Source organism: Silene latifolia, chromosome 5, assembly GCF_048544455.1.
Source record: "Silene latifolia isolate original U9 population chromosome 5, ASM4854445v1, whole genome shotgun sequence".
Classification (NCBI taxonomy): domain Eukaryota; kingdom Viridiplantae; phylum Streptophyta; class Magnoliopsida; order Caryophyllales; family Caryophyllaceae; genus Silene; species Silene latifolia.
In genome coordinates this window covers 18,259,988-18,275,644 of record NC_133530.1, presented here as the reverse complement: position 1 = coordinate 18,275,644, position 15,657 = coordinate 18,259,988, and the positions used below count along the sequence as shown (strand labels likewise).

The window sequence follows — 15,657 nt, the reverse complement described above, 5'->3', positions numbered from 1 at the left end:
AGTTGTATTCGCAATGGAATGGACCGTCCTTGGTAGATCCATTCCAAGTGTTATTAGTTGACGAAAATGTAACAGCAACGCCTTTACAAACCATCTTCATGTCGCAGGTGTATCCCGTACCCCCACTAGAAGCTACCTTCCAATTGTCCCCGCGAACAATAACTGTGAAATCCAAGGCACCTTCACTAGCCAATTTCGTACTAATAGAGTCAATGACATTGTCTGGGAGTCGTGTATCGACCGTACCCATTAGTACGGGTATTATTTTTTCGGATAAGGCATCTTGGTGGAAAGGCGCAATCGTTGTTGGGTTAGAGACTAACTGATCATCATACTCAACAGTCACTTGAAGCGTTTTAAATAATTCGGCTTCCTTGGTGGTCACGGTAAGGTTTAACCTGAGCTGTGCTTTGTCGGGTTGATTGCTTGTGATATTGTTAACCTCAAGAAAATCGACATCAAATGTGAAGGGAATATAACGATCATCCTTATCGTATATGCTCGCGTATATAGCTAGAGGTATAACACAAGCAGCAACAAGACCAAGTATTAGAATTACTACAAGTACGTCGGAACCAGTACAACCTCGGGTTCCGCTGTCATTGTCGTAATTTGACATGGTGTTGAAGAGTTGGTATAAGGTCACAATATATTTGCCAAAGACTTTGAAAAGACGATGATGAGAAATATGAATAATACGAGTATTAATGTTATAGTCTTAAGCTGCTTATATAGGGAGACATTATTATCAACGTACTCTAGGATTGATTACTCCTAATCATATTGTAATTAGGAATTGTTTTTAACGTAGAAAAATAGGAACGGATTTGAATTAATCTCGAATTCCTATTTCTATACGGAGTATATTATTCCTTGTGGATGATCCAACACCTCCTTATCGACGGAATTATTAGACATATCCAGATGCGACTAATTTGTGTAAGATTTTCTGGTTTTTACTGTCTCAAATGAAGTAGTCAAAATTATTCTACATGTAATATCCCGTTGGAGAGAATTTTCGCGTAGGCTCCCCGTGTTTTCGTAGGGACGTTTTTTTCTTTCTCGGAATTGAAAGGAATGTTATTTTCGTATTAAATTTATGCTCAACAGTAAACAATGAACTAAATTAACGTCTGAAATACAAATATAAAGACCGGAAAGCAAACTATCGAAAAACAGTAACAATTTTGCAGCCCGTGGTGGTGTATTTGCAAGGGAATGGATGACCATCCTTGGTAGATCCGCTCCATGTGTTGTTATTATTAGTTGACGAAAGTGTAACATTGACGCCTTTGCAAACCATCTTCATGTCGCAGCTGGGGCCAATACCATATCGATGACCTACTTCCCTATAGTCGCCGTGAACAATAACCGTGAATTCCAAGACGCCTTCACTAGGCAATTTCTTATCGGCCATATCCATTTGTAAGGGTATTGTTTTTTCGAATAAGGGATCTTGGTAGAAAGGCGGAATGGTTGTGTTAGAGACTAACTGATCATCATATTCAACAGTCACATTAAGCGTTCTAAAGTATTCGGCGTGCTGCTGGGTTGTCACGGTAAGGTTTAACCTGAGCTGTCCTTCGTCGGGTTGATTGCTTGTGATATAACAGTAAGGTTTAACCGCAAGAAAATCGACGTCAAATTTGAAGGAAACATAAGGATCAGCCATCTGCGTTTCGTAATAGCATTTGGCAAATATAACAGTAAAACTAATAAGAATATAAGCTACTACCAATCCGTTGCCCCAATTGACGTCGATTTTGGCCCAATCGACGCCGATTTTGCCGTTGCCGTTGTAGGGAACTGGTGATAATTTTGACATGGTGTTAATCCCCCTTAAACTAAAAGAATAAGAGATTCTCAAGTTTTCCCGCCTAAATGAGTTGCTCTATATTGGGCTTTGGACTTCATTATATCCTATCTTTGACTAGACCATACTGATTTATTTCATATAATAAATAATTCTATGATATTTAAAAAGGGGATAATATTTTTTCAACTTGCATTCCCCTTTTATTATTTATTACTTAGAGAATAAAAATTTTCAATAGTTTTAAGTTGGCTAAATAAGAAAAAAAAAACTCTATTTTTATTAAATTATTATCTTTTAGTTAATATTGATGGGGCATATTCTGCACCCGCTGACCAAGTCAACATATTGACCAAGGTCAAAGACATCCACAACAATTCGACATATCAGACAGACTAGCCGATGCAGCCCATCGGCTTGTCTCTTGGGTCTCCGCCGGGCAACCAGCCAGCCGGGGCACATATCCGCGTACTCATATCCAAGACCCCTTGGCCGGCCTGCCATAGGTCCATCGGCCGAGGGTAGAACGGTCTTTCCGCCTGTTAGCCACTTGGCCACTTGGCCACTACGTGACAAAAGGTGAAAGTCTATAAATACTCCTCAACCCTCATTGAGGAAAGGATCCGAAATCTAACCTAAACACCTCATAATCTGGTAATATCTTCCTTATCTCTCTACAATATACTTAGCCAAGTAACACATAACTTAATCCTCTTAAGTTTACTGACTTGAGCGTCGGAGTGAGTACGCTCGGCCAAAGCCGAGCCCTCAGTTTGTTCATTGTTTCAGGAGAGGTCAAAGGAGGAAGTCAAGCAAAAGACGTCATTCTACAAGTTACGAGTGGTAACAATACTTGCTCTGGAATTACACCCGGAACAATTGGCGCCGTCTGTGGGGAAACGACACTAGAAGCTAGTCACATTCATTCCCAAACAAAAAAAAAACAAAACAAAAACCCACCCAAAAAGCTAAGAAGATGTCGAAACAACAAGAAATATTTGTGACTGACGAAACCGAATCCGGCCAAGATGCTACCGTCCACAATTCTGGGGTTGCGCAGCCCTCCACCGGCCGAGTAATCCAACCAGAATACGGGATGCCAATAATACCAGATACGCCGCTGCCCGCCGACCAGGTCACCATCATGGGACATGTGGTTGATGCAGCAAAACTGAAGCTACTCCTGGACCTAATTGGTAGTACGCCGACTCACACTGTCACACCGACAAGAGCGGCAGAACCCGTCCAGGAAACCAGGGCCCAAAATGTGACTCCGAGAAACTTGAACGGAGCACTAGACGAAGCTGACCCTGCCAAGACGCCGGGAGAGCCCAGAGTGCCAGTGGTAGACCCGAGTCCATCCCGCACTCGCGGGAGGACGGCGTCGCCGCGGCACCAACGAGGCCTACCCCAGAGGAGCGAAAGAAGTCCGACTCGCCAGAGTCGGAGGAGAAGCCCTTCCCGCTACGAGGAGAGGAGCCGGACTAGGAATGCGAGGAGCCGATCGCCGCGTGTCGTTCGACACGTGGTCAGACATCCCCTCAGTGCCTATGTCCTTGAAACCGCCGTGCCAACCAAGCTGAAGTTGCCGGCGCTCACATACAAAGGGGATAGCGACCCCACCGACCATGCCGAGGCTTTTGAGTCGTACATGTCGGTGTGGGAACAACCCGATGAAGTCTGGTGCCGAGTCTTCCCAACGACTTTGCATGGGATGGCTCAGAGTTGGTACAAGGGGCTGCCCGACGGCTCGGTATACTTCTACGCCGACCTAAGGGACGCCTTCTTAGCCCAGTACTCTTGCAATAAGAGGAGGGCCGTGGAGACATCGGATCTCCTAACTATCAGACAGGAGGGGGGCGAGTCTCTACGAAGCTATGTGAAGAGGTTCGACGCCAAGGTTCAGCAGATTCGAGAGATTAATCCCGAGCTGGCGGCCTTCGCGCTGATGAAAGGCCTCCCAAGGGGAGACCTAAAAAACGAGCTCATCAAGTACGGAGGCCTGGGCTTAGATGCCGCCAGGAAGATGGCCGACCAAGCCATCAAGGTGGAGGACTATCACAAGACCTGGGTAGGCCCCAGCGAGGCCGAACACTCAGAAAAGAAAAGCCGCCGGGAGGACAACCCGGACGAGGGACGCCGTGACAATAATGGGTCACGGTCCGATGAAAGACGCCGTGACAATAATAGGTCACGGTCTGACAAATCTGCCAGGAAACAGGACTCGGCGGGCGCCGGGGGGAGTTCGGGGCTGTACTACCAAAAGCGGTACAATGATCACACCCCACTGGTCGTATCGGCCGCCGAGGTCTTCGCCCTGAGCAAAAACGAGGGTCAGGAGTGGGAAAGGCCCCCTAGGCCGAGGAGTGACGGTGACACGAGCCAGTACTGTGAGTACCACGGCCACACCGGCCACTTAACTAACGACTGTCGGCATCTGAAAAATGCCATTGAAGAGCTGATCCGGAAGGGGAGCCTCGGCAAATACGTTGCCGGAGGCCAAAAAACAGACGCCGGCAGGTCAAATAAGAAATCCGTCTTTGAACGGATAGGAGTAATCCATGTTGTCATCGGGGGCAACGAGAACGGTGGGTCCGCTCATGGGCACAAACGACACCTGAATGAACTATATCAGGCCATCAACTTTGTGCCCAACACAGCAACCCCCGCTTCCAACATCCCCGACATGACTATTGGGAAGAAGGACTACGAGGGAGTCATCGCCCCTCACAAATGACCCACTTGTAGTCCACCCGGACATAGCCAATCACCTAGTAAAGAGGTGCCTGATTGACACGGGCGCCTATACAAACATCATGTACAGAGAGTGTTTTGTCAACCTCGGCCTGAAGGTTGAAGACCTAAGCCCCTGCACCAACCCATTATACAGCTTTTCTAGGGCCGGCCTGGTACCCATGGGGACAATCAGACTGCCTGTAACGCCCCACTTTTTTTTTTTTTCTTAAAATAGTCATTATAAATACGAAAGGGGTGTACAAACTGTACCATTAGATATTATACAGCGGAACCTTACAAAGTAATATAAAAAGAAAAACTATCTTACAGAGACGTTACTGCCGTATTTTCACAAAAGGAAAACACAAGGCTAATTTACACTATGGTACAAGTTTGTCTTATTACATATTTTTCTCCGAAAGGCAAAAACTGTCGACATCGTCAAAACTCACCCCTCCTTATTCCCAGCACAGAAACCTGAAAAAAATTATAAACATAACGGATCGACCAACCACAGTGAGAGTATGACTCCGATTCCCTCCACCGGCCTTATGTCAGAACATTTACTCAAAAGGAATTATCAACCTTATATTGCCCAATACGATACTTACCAGAATACAATAACGTACCAGAATACAATTATTTCCTGTCAGGGACCAACCCGGTATCCCAAAAACATTATATGACTACCATTCCAACGGGATATATACATATTCATATGACACTACTACCGGTATACCATTACTGAAAAGAATAGACATTACGGAGTAAATCTCCCACCGGGTCTAGAACCCATCTCCGTGTACACAAGCTAAATAATTTTTCTCCATGGGCCAACGCCCTCAGTTTATATATTGAGCCAACGCTCGCAGGGGCCAACGCCCCAGGACCAACGTCCCTCTTGTTTATATATATGGAACCAACGCTCCTGGAGCTCTCGCTCCTGGGGCCAACGCCCCTCATGTGTACACGGGTTATATAATAATGTCATCTCAATCCAATAATCGTATCCCGATTGCTACAATTGGCCAATTATGCAATATGACAACAACAACCTTATCACAGTCATACATACTTATAAGACGATAACCTATATAACATGTGAGCAATATAACAATCATAAGATAAAATTAACAATAAAACTAATATAACGGATTATTTCTAATATCTTATTTCAAAGGTAAATAAAGGTAAATAATTACTTATATCGACAAAGGGTCCCGAAATCATACCTTAATAGGTATATAAGGTATCCGATGAAAATCAACACCCTTTATTTCCTTTCTTTTCCTCTCGTTTTTGCGTTAAAGAAATGAGAATTGTGATTTTTTTTTTTTTTTTTTTTTTTTTTTTAATATATACATACATGCAAACGGTGGAAACTAGGGGAAAGTGACACCCACCCAAACATTTGGTGAGTCACAAAGTTCACGTGTAAAATTCTAGTTTTTTTTTTTTTTTTTTTTTTTTTTATTATTATTATTATTATAACACACATACGAGAAAATACGGTTTACGATAAAACTAGTCTCAGCTCATATATACCTACTAAATATTATACTCGGGTTATTACATTATACCCTCCTAAAAAGAAGTTTCGTCCCGAAACTTAAAATACCTTATCTATTGGAACAGTTGGGGATACTTGCTTCTCATTTCTAGTTCGGTTTCCCATGTTGCCTCGGTATTATCATGGTGCGACCATAGAATTTTAACCATTGGAATAACTTTGTTACGAAGAACTTTCTCTTTTCGATCCAATATTTGAACTGGTTGCTCCTCATAAGTAAGATTTTCTCTGACTTGTATCGGTGGCATCTTGATAACATGACTAGCATCAGGAATATACTTCCTTAAAAGTGAAACGTGAAACACGTCATGGATCCTTGATAGTTCAACGGGCAGATAAAGTCGATATGCTAACTCTCCAATTCTTTTAGCTATTTCAAAAGGTCCTATATACCTTGGACTTAGCTTTCTCTGCTTCCCAAACCTTATTATTCCTTTGGTAGGTGATACTTTAAGGAACACAAAATCGCCCTCCTGAAATTCTACTACTCGTCTTTTCAAGTCAGCATAGCTCTTTTGTCGACTTTGTGACGTCCGCATTCTTTCTCGTATAAATTTTACTTTATCTGTGGTCTCTTGGATCAGATCCGGTCCGATGATTTTAGATTCATCAATGTCACTCCAACACAATGGCGTCCTGCACTTTTGTCCATACAAAGCCTCATAGGGTGCCATACCTATGCTGGCGTGATAGCTGTTATTATAAGAAAATTCTATTAACGGTAAATGTTGCTCCCACGATCCTTGAAAATCCAAAATACATGACCTCAATAAATCTTCCAAGGTTTGGATGGTTCGTTCCGTTTGACCATCAGTTTGGGGGTGAAAAGCAGTACTGAAGTTAAGTTGAGATCCCAAAGCTGCTTGGAAACTTTTCCAAAACTTGGCTAAAAAGTTGGTATCTCTATCAGATATAATGGTTTTGGGAACTCCATGCAGTCTAACTATTTCCTTTATGTACTTCTTAGCTAACTGTTCCGAGTTCCATGAAGTCTTTGTTGCTAAAAAGTGTGCACATTTGGTTAACCGGTCGACAATCACCCAAATCTCATTCATCCCTTGAGTTGATACGGGTAATCCTGTGACAAAATCCATGGCAATTGATTCCCATTTCCATGTAGGAATATCTAAGGGTTGTAAAAGTCCTCCTGGTCTTTGGTGTTCAATCTTTACTTGTTGACAAGTCAAACATTTCGAAACAAAATCCGCCACCTCTTGTTTCATATTACTCCACCAAAAAGTTTGTCGAATGTCCTTATACATCTTATTCCCTCCAGGATGAATTGAATATCGGGAATTGTGGGCTTCATCCATGATTCTTTTCTTAAGAGTTGTCAAATGGGGTACACACAACCGATTTTGAAACCAAAGTGATCCATCTTCATGGATTAGAAAGCCTGGTGCTTTTCCTATTTGTATATCCTTCCGAATTTTCTCTAATTGCGGATCTTTTCTTTGTTCTTCCTTTATCTCATCACTTAAGGTTGGGGTTACTTCTAGAGCCGCCAAATGTCCGATTAGATCTCCCATAACTATTTCAATGTCTAATCTTGTTATGTCATTTTGGATATGGGGTTGCTTTACCGTAAGCAGATTCAAAGTGGGAATTGACTTTCGACTCAGCGCATCGGCTACCACATTAGCTTTTCCCGGGTGGTATTGAATATCCAAGTCATAGTCCTTAAGAAACTCAAGCCATCTACGCTGTCTCATATTTATCTCTTTTTGGGTAAAAAGGTATTTTAGGCTTTTATGATCAGTATATACCCGACATGAAATTCCATAAAGATAATGTCTCCAAATTTTCAAAGCGAAAACGACTGCAGCAAGCTCCAAATCATGAGTGGGATAATTTTGTTCATGGGCTTTCAATTGCCTAGAAGCATAAGCAATTACCTTTCCCCCCTGCATTAGAACACAACCCAGTCCTTGTTTGGAAGCATCACTGTATACTTCCAAGTCATCGGTGCCATTCGGTAGAGTAAGTACAGGTGCAGAAGTGAGTCTATTTTTCACTTCACCGAATGCTCGATCACATTTTTCACTCCACTCAAATTTTGTACTTTTCCTGATTAGGTTCGTAAGGGGTTGAACAATTTTCGAGAAATCCTTTACAAACCGACGATAATATCCCGCTAATCCTAAAAAGCTGCGGACTTCCGCTACATTCTTAAGAATTGGCCAGTTTGTAATTGTATCAATCTTTTGAGGATCCACTTTTATTCCTTCCGCTGATATAACATGACCTAAGAAACTTATTTCTCCTAACCAAAATGCGCATTTCGAGAACTTGGCATATAATTGGTTTTCCCTTAAAGTTTCCAAGACTGTTCGCAAATGGTTAGCATGTTCTTCCTCATTCTTAGAGTATATTAGAATATCATCGATAAAAATGATGACAAACTTATCCAAGTAAGACCTGAATACTCTATTCATTAGGTCCATAAAAACTGCTGGAGCATTAGTGAGTCCAAAAGGTAAAACTGTGAACTCGTAGTGTCCATAACGAGTTCTGAAAGCGGTTTTTGGAATATCCTCCGATTTTATCCTTAACTGATGATATCCCGAACGCAAATCGATTTTTGAGAAAACAGCACAACCTTGCAACTGGTCAAAAAGGTCATCTATACGAGGTATAGGATATTTATTCTTTATAGTGACCTTATTAAGTTCTCTGTAATCTATACATAATCTCAAACTTCCATCTTTCTTTTTGACAAACAGTACCGGTGCTCCCCAAGGTGAGGTACTAGGTTTTATGTATCCCTTTTCCAACAATTCATCTAGTTGTTCCTTTAATTCCTTTAGTTCTCAGAGCCATTCTATAAGGAGCCTTAGAAATTGGTGTACTTCAGTACTACTTCAATCGGAAACTCTATTTCACGGTGTGGGGGCATTTCGGGAATGTCTTCAGGAAAAACATCCGAAAACTCATTTACAACCGGTATATTAGTTATAACCAGCTCAGACTCTGATGGTTTACCGATGTCACATAAGTATCCCTTACACCCTTGGCGTAACAACTTTAGAGCTTTTAACAAGGATATAATCCTATTTCCCTTACGGGTCTGGTTACTTCGAAAAAGTATTTTCTCTCCATCTGTTCTCATAATTGTCACCGATTTCTCATGACAGTCTACCATCACATGATTCTTCCTAAGCCAATCCATTCCTAATACAATATCAAAATCTTGTAGGTTAAACTGGATAAGATCGGCTAGGAAGCGATTTCCCTCTATTGTCAAAACACAGTCTCTAAATAATGTGGTACAGGATATTATTTCCCCTGTGGGTAATCCAATTGGGAGTCTTAGTTCTTGGTTCTGGGGTTTTAAATGCAGCCTTTTACTCAGAGAATGTGATACAAATGAATACGATGCTCCAGTATCAAACAAGACATTAACAGGAGTAGAGTTGAGAAAAATGTTACCCGTAACCACGTCGTCAGAAGACTCCACCTCCTGAGAATTCATTACATACACCCTTCCTCGAGTTGGACCCGGTTTTTGCGCTTGTTGCCCTTGCGGTTTTTGAAGTACACGTGCATTAGAAGTAGTGTCAATACCGAAGTTAGGTGCTTTAAGCTGCGGACAATCTCTCTTTTTATGGGTTGGGCTTCCGCATTCATAACATCGAAAAGTAGGATATTTACATTGAGTAACGACATGATTGTCGCGACCACATCTTATACAGAAAGGCTTCATATCTCTTTCCCAAATCGATTAAATGGGTTTCTTCTAAACCCTAAATGGGCTTGTTTATAAAAATTTCCTCCAGTGACTTTGTCTTTTTCAAACTTCCTTTTGCTCCCAACTTGTTCATTCTCCTTTTCATTCATTATTCTCTCTGCGTTGGTCGCCTTATCATACATATCTTGATAATTTAAACAGGTGTGGGTGGATAGTCTATCACGAAGATCCCACTTTAGTCCTTTCTCAAAACGGTTCATTCTCAATTCTTCAGTTTCCACCATATGCGGAGCAAATCGAGATAACTCCATGAATTTTGACGCGTACGCAGTAACAGACAATGACCCTTGCACCAACTTATTAAATTCATCCTCTTTCTGTCTCCTAAGCGATGGAGGATAAAATTTTGACCTCATAAGTTCCTTAAACTTAGCTCAGTCAAATCCTTCTTCATAACTTCTTTCTTTTACGGTTTCCCACCATAAATCGGCTTGTCCTACCAAATAATACACCGCAAATCCTACCCTCCATGTCTCCGGACACTGTATAGCTTCGAAAAGCTTATCAAAACTTCTTAACCAATTTTCAAATTCTACGGGGTCCAACTTTCCATCATATGTTTTAGGATTATAACATGCCATCTTCTTAAAGAATTTAGCACTATTTTCCTCATTATGGGAATTGTTGTTTCTTATAGCATCAGCCACAATTGCCGCGAAATTACTCATATCTGTGTGCTCATTGGGGGCAGGTTGGTTAATATCAATACTGTTAAATTGAGACATCCTATAAGACACAAAGAGTAAGTCATCACACTCCTAGTTTTTTTTCAAACAGGCTACTTATATACATATATATCACAAATATAAACAAAACACAGTAAGAATAGTAATAATAATATGAATAACATTATCCTTAACATCTACCCCTCTCTCGGTTGATTTTAAATCTGTTTTATCTTAGGCTCTGATACCAATCTGTAACGCCCCACTTTTTTTTTTTCTTAAAATAGTCATTATAAATACGAAAGGGGTGTACAAACTGTACCATTAGATATTATACAGCGGAACCTTACAAAGTAATATAAAAAGAAAAACTATCTTACAGAGACGTTACTGCCGTATTTTCACAAAAGGAAAACACAAGGCTAATTTACACTATGGTACAAGTTTGTCTTATTACATATTTTTCTCCGAAAGGCAAAAATCACGACATCGTCAAAACTCACCCCTCCTTATTCCCAAAGACAAAACCGAAAAAAATTATAAACATAACGGGATCAGCCAACCACAGGCTGAGTATGACTCCAGTTCCCTCCACCGGCCTTATGTCAGAACATTTACTCAAAAGGAATTATCAACCTTATATTGCCCAATACGATACTTACCAGAATACAATAACGTACCAGAATACAATTATTTCCTGTCAGGGACCAACCCGGTATCCCAAAAACATTATATGACTACCATTCCAACGGGATATATACATATTCATATGACACTACTACCGGTATACCATTACTGAAAAGAATAGACATTACGGAGTAAATCTCCCACCGGGTCTAGAACCCATCTCCGTGTACACAAGCTAAATAATTTTTCTCCATGGGCCAACGCCCTCAGTTTATATATTGAGCCAACGCTCGCAGGGCCAACGCCCCTGGGACCAACGTCCCTCTTGTTTATATATATGGAACCAACGCTCCTGGAGCTACTGCTCCTGGGGCCAACGCCCCTCATGTGTACACGGGTTATATAATAATGTCATCTCAATCCAATAATCGTATCCCGATTGCTACAATTGGCCAATTATGCAATATGACAACAACAACCTTATCACAGTCATACATACTTATAAGACGATAACCTATATAACATGTGAGCAATATAACAATCATAAGATAAAATTAACAATAAAACTAATATAACGGATTATTTCTAATATCTTATTTCAAAGGTAAATAAAGGTAAATAATTACTTATATCGACAAAGGGTCCCGAAATCATACCTTAATAGGTATATAAGGTATCCGATGAAAATCAACACCCTTTATTTCCTTTCTTTTCCTCTCGTTTTTGCGTTAAAGAAATGAGAATTGTGATTTTTTTTTTTTTTTTTTTTTTTTTTTTTTTTAATATATACATACATGCAAACGGTGGAAACTAGGGGAAAGTGACACCCACCCAAACATTTGGTGAGTCACAAAGTTCACGTGTAAAATTCTAGTTTTTCTTTCTTTTTTTTTTTTTTTTTTTTTTTTTATTATTATTATAACACACATACGAGAAAATACGGTTTACGATAAAACTAGTCTCAGCTCATATATACCTACTAAATATTATACTCGGGTTATTACACTGCCGGTGAGGTTCAGCGAGGGGAGTGCAGCCAAGAATGTTATGTCTATGTTCGTGGTCATTGACGGCTCGTCTGCCTACAACGTTCTCATAGGCCGGGTCACTTTGAGTGAAGCCGACGCTGTGATGTCCATCCGGGCCCTGACATTGATGTATGTCTCGGACCGGGGGGAAGCGCATAAGCTCTTCTCGAAGAACGAGAAGGACGAAGTGGTCAATGTCCAAGTATCTGCCAGAGGGTGCAACATGCAGTCCTTCAAAGTGGCAAGAAAATCCGAGAAAGGGAAGTGCCCATCCTTACAGCAGGAGGGCGACCCGATGAATACTAACGTCGGCATGGTTGACGGAGTGCCGACCGATAAACAAGAGTCGCATCCCGGCGTGTGGGAGGTATACACTGACGGCCCCTCCACGACGAATAGCTCGAGGGCCGGCATCGTTATTATCAGCCCAAACGGAGACGTGCTTGAGCACGCCTTGAAGCTTACCTCCTTGGCCTCAAACAACGAATCCAAGTACGAGGCGGTGATAACCGGAGTCGAGCTAGCTAAAGCCGCCGGGGCGGAGCATGTCATGGTGAAAACAGATTCACTCTTAGTGACCAGCCAGATCAGAGGAGAGTACGAGGCTCGGGACTATGGGACGATAAGGTATCTAGAGAGGGTGAAAGCTGACACTTCAGAATTAAAATCCTTCCAGATACAGTGCATTCCCAGGTCCGAGAACGACCGAACCATCGGCATGGTCGAAGGAGCAGAGACCGAGGAGGTAGAGATTGACCCAGGCCGCACCGTAACTGTCGGTGTCAACCTGGAACCAAAATTCAGAGCCGACCTCCTGGATCTGCTGAGGAAGAATAAAGATGTTTTCGCCTACTCAGCGGCCGAGATGTCAGGCGTGAGCCGGGAGGTAATTATTCACAAGCTGAACGTACTCCCCACCGCTCGCCCTGTCAAGCAAAGGATGAGGAACTCCTCAGCCGAGAAGGATGAGGCCATCAAAGCCGAGGTAGATAAATTACTAGCGGCGGGCTTTATCATGCCTTGTACTTATCCTGAGTGGTTAGCTAATGTTGTGATGGTGAGGAAGTCATCGGGGGCATGAAGGATGTGCGTAGATTTTACCAATCTTAATAAAGCGTGCCCCAAGGATTGTTATCCCTTGCCTCGAATAGATAGTTTAATTGACGCCACGGCAGGCTACACTATGCTGAGCCTGCTGGACGCCTTCTCGGGATATCACCAGGTATTCATGGCCGAGGAAGACATGCCTAAATGCGCATTCATCACTGCTAACGGCACATACATGTACAAAATGATGCCGTTTGGTTTGAAGAATGTCGGTGCAACGTACACAAGACTGGTGGACAAAGTGTTCCAAAATAAAAAAGGGCGAAACATTGAGGCTTACGTCGACGATGCTATTGTAAAAAGCAAGTATGACAGCGAGCACTTGGCCGATTTACACGAGACATTTTGTTCACTAAGGAAATACAAGATGAAGCTCAACCCAATGAAATGCAACTTCGGTGTCCGGGCAGGTAAGTTCCTCGGCGTACTTGTCAGCGCCAGGGGAATTGATGCCAATCCAGACAAAGTCCGAGCAATCCTAGACCTGCCGGAGCCAAGAAATCGAAAAGAGGTTATGATACTGACCGGGAGGATGGCGGCTCTAGCCCGTATCATCTCTCGGTCAGCCGACAAGAGCACCCCATTCTTCAAAGTGTTGAAGGGGAATAAAGACTTCAGCTGGGGGGAGGAACAGAGCACAGCTTTCAAGCAACTAAAAGCTCATCTTCGGACTCTCCCAACCCCGTCCAGGCCAATCTTTGGGAGACGCTATACCCGTACATAACATTACCTCGGCCACGGTCGATCACCGTGATCATCGAGGAAGAAGACAAACAAAGAACACCCAATCTACTTTGTCAGCCATACGTTGTTGCCCGCCGAGAGAAATTACCCGCTGATTGAAAAAGCAGCCTTTGCTGTCGTCATCGCCGCAAGAAAACTAAAACCCTACTTCGACGCACATCCCGTGACGGTCTTAACCGACCAGCCATTGGAGAAAGCATTGGAAAAATTCGAACAATCTGGTAGGCTTATCAAATGGGCAGTGGAACTCTCCGGCTTCGGCATTCAGTACAAACCGAGGCCTTCGATAAAGGGGCAAGCACTTGCAGATTTTCTGGCCGAATGCACATATCAGGAAGAGCCAAACCCCGGAGTATGGGAAGTATTCACCAACGGGTCCTCCACGACGAACAGCGCAGGCGCCGGCATCCTTATCATCAGCCCAAACGGGGACGAGTTTGAGTACGCTTTGAAATTTACCTTCTCAGCATCAAACAACGAATCCGAATACGAGGCGGTGATAACCGGAGTCGAGCTAGCTAGAGCCGCCGGAGCAGAACACATTGTGTTGAAAACAGACTCGCTATTGGTGACTAACCAAATCAGAGGAGAGTATGAGGCTCGGGACGACGGAATGGTAAGATACCTGGAAAGGGTAAAAGCTGACACAGCAAAGTTGAAGTCTTTCCAGATCCAATGCGTTCCCAGGTCTGAGAATAACCGAGCAGACGCTCTCTCAAAGCTTGCCAGCTCGACCATCAAGAATGTCGGCCAACCGTCTTTGGTGGACATCGGAATGCCAAGAGCATCACTGAGGCCGTCGGCATGGTGGGCAACATAGAGACCGAGACAACGTGGATGACTCCGATAATGAAATACAAATTGACAAATGAATTACCGGAGGACCGCAACCTCTCGCAGAAGATAAAGAGGATCGCAGCAAGGTACTTGGTGTTTGAAGGAGAATTATACAGAAGGTCCGTAATAAGACCACTTTTGAAATGTGTCGGCCCGGTAACGCGGAGCTATCTTGACAGAGATCCACGAAGGCATCTCAGGACACCACATGGGGGCAAGAACGCTAGCCCACAAAGCTCTTCGAGCCGGCTACTTCGCCCACCATGCTTGAAGATTCCGAACAAAGACCAAGAAGTGCACAAACCGTCGGATGCATGCTCGTGATACATGCTCCTTCCCGGGACCTACAACCGGTGCTTAGTCCCCTTCCTTTCGCACAGTGGGGGATGGATCTGCTAGGGCCATTTCCAACGGCCTCCGGAGGAAGAAAGTTCTTGATCGTCGCCGTTGATTACTTCACCAAATGGGTTGAAGCTGTAGCAGTACCGGCGAAGACCACAGCGGCCGTCAGAAAGGTAATCTGGGAAAATGTTATAACTCGTTTTGGGTTGCCCCAAGTCATGGTATTTGACCACGGCCGAGAGTTTTGGAGTGACCTGATAATGAACTGGTTAGAAGAGCTTGGCATCAAGTTTCCATACTCCTCCGTCTGCCACCCACAGAGCAACGGGCAGGCGGAGGCAGCCAATAAAACAATCCTCAACGGTTTGAAGAAGACAGTCGAAGACCTTAAGGGAAGATGGGCCGATGAACTACCCGGCGTCCTGTGGTCCCTTCGGACC

The 15,657-nt window shown here is 43.2% G+C and overlaps 1 protein-coding gene across 1 annotated transcript in view; it reads right to left on the bottom strand.

Annotated features, from left to right (window-relative positions):
• Window positions 1-15,657, bottom strand: part of LOC141656940 (uncharacterized) — a 362,888-nt gene that overhangs the window by 187,405 nt on the left and 159,826 nt on the right. The window lies entirely within an intron of this gene.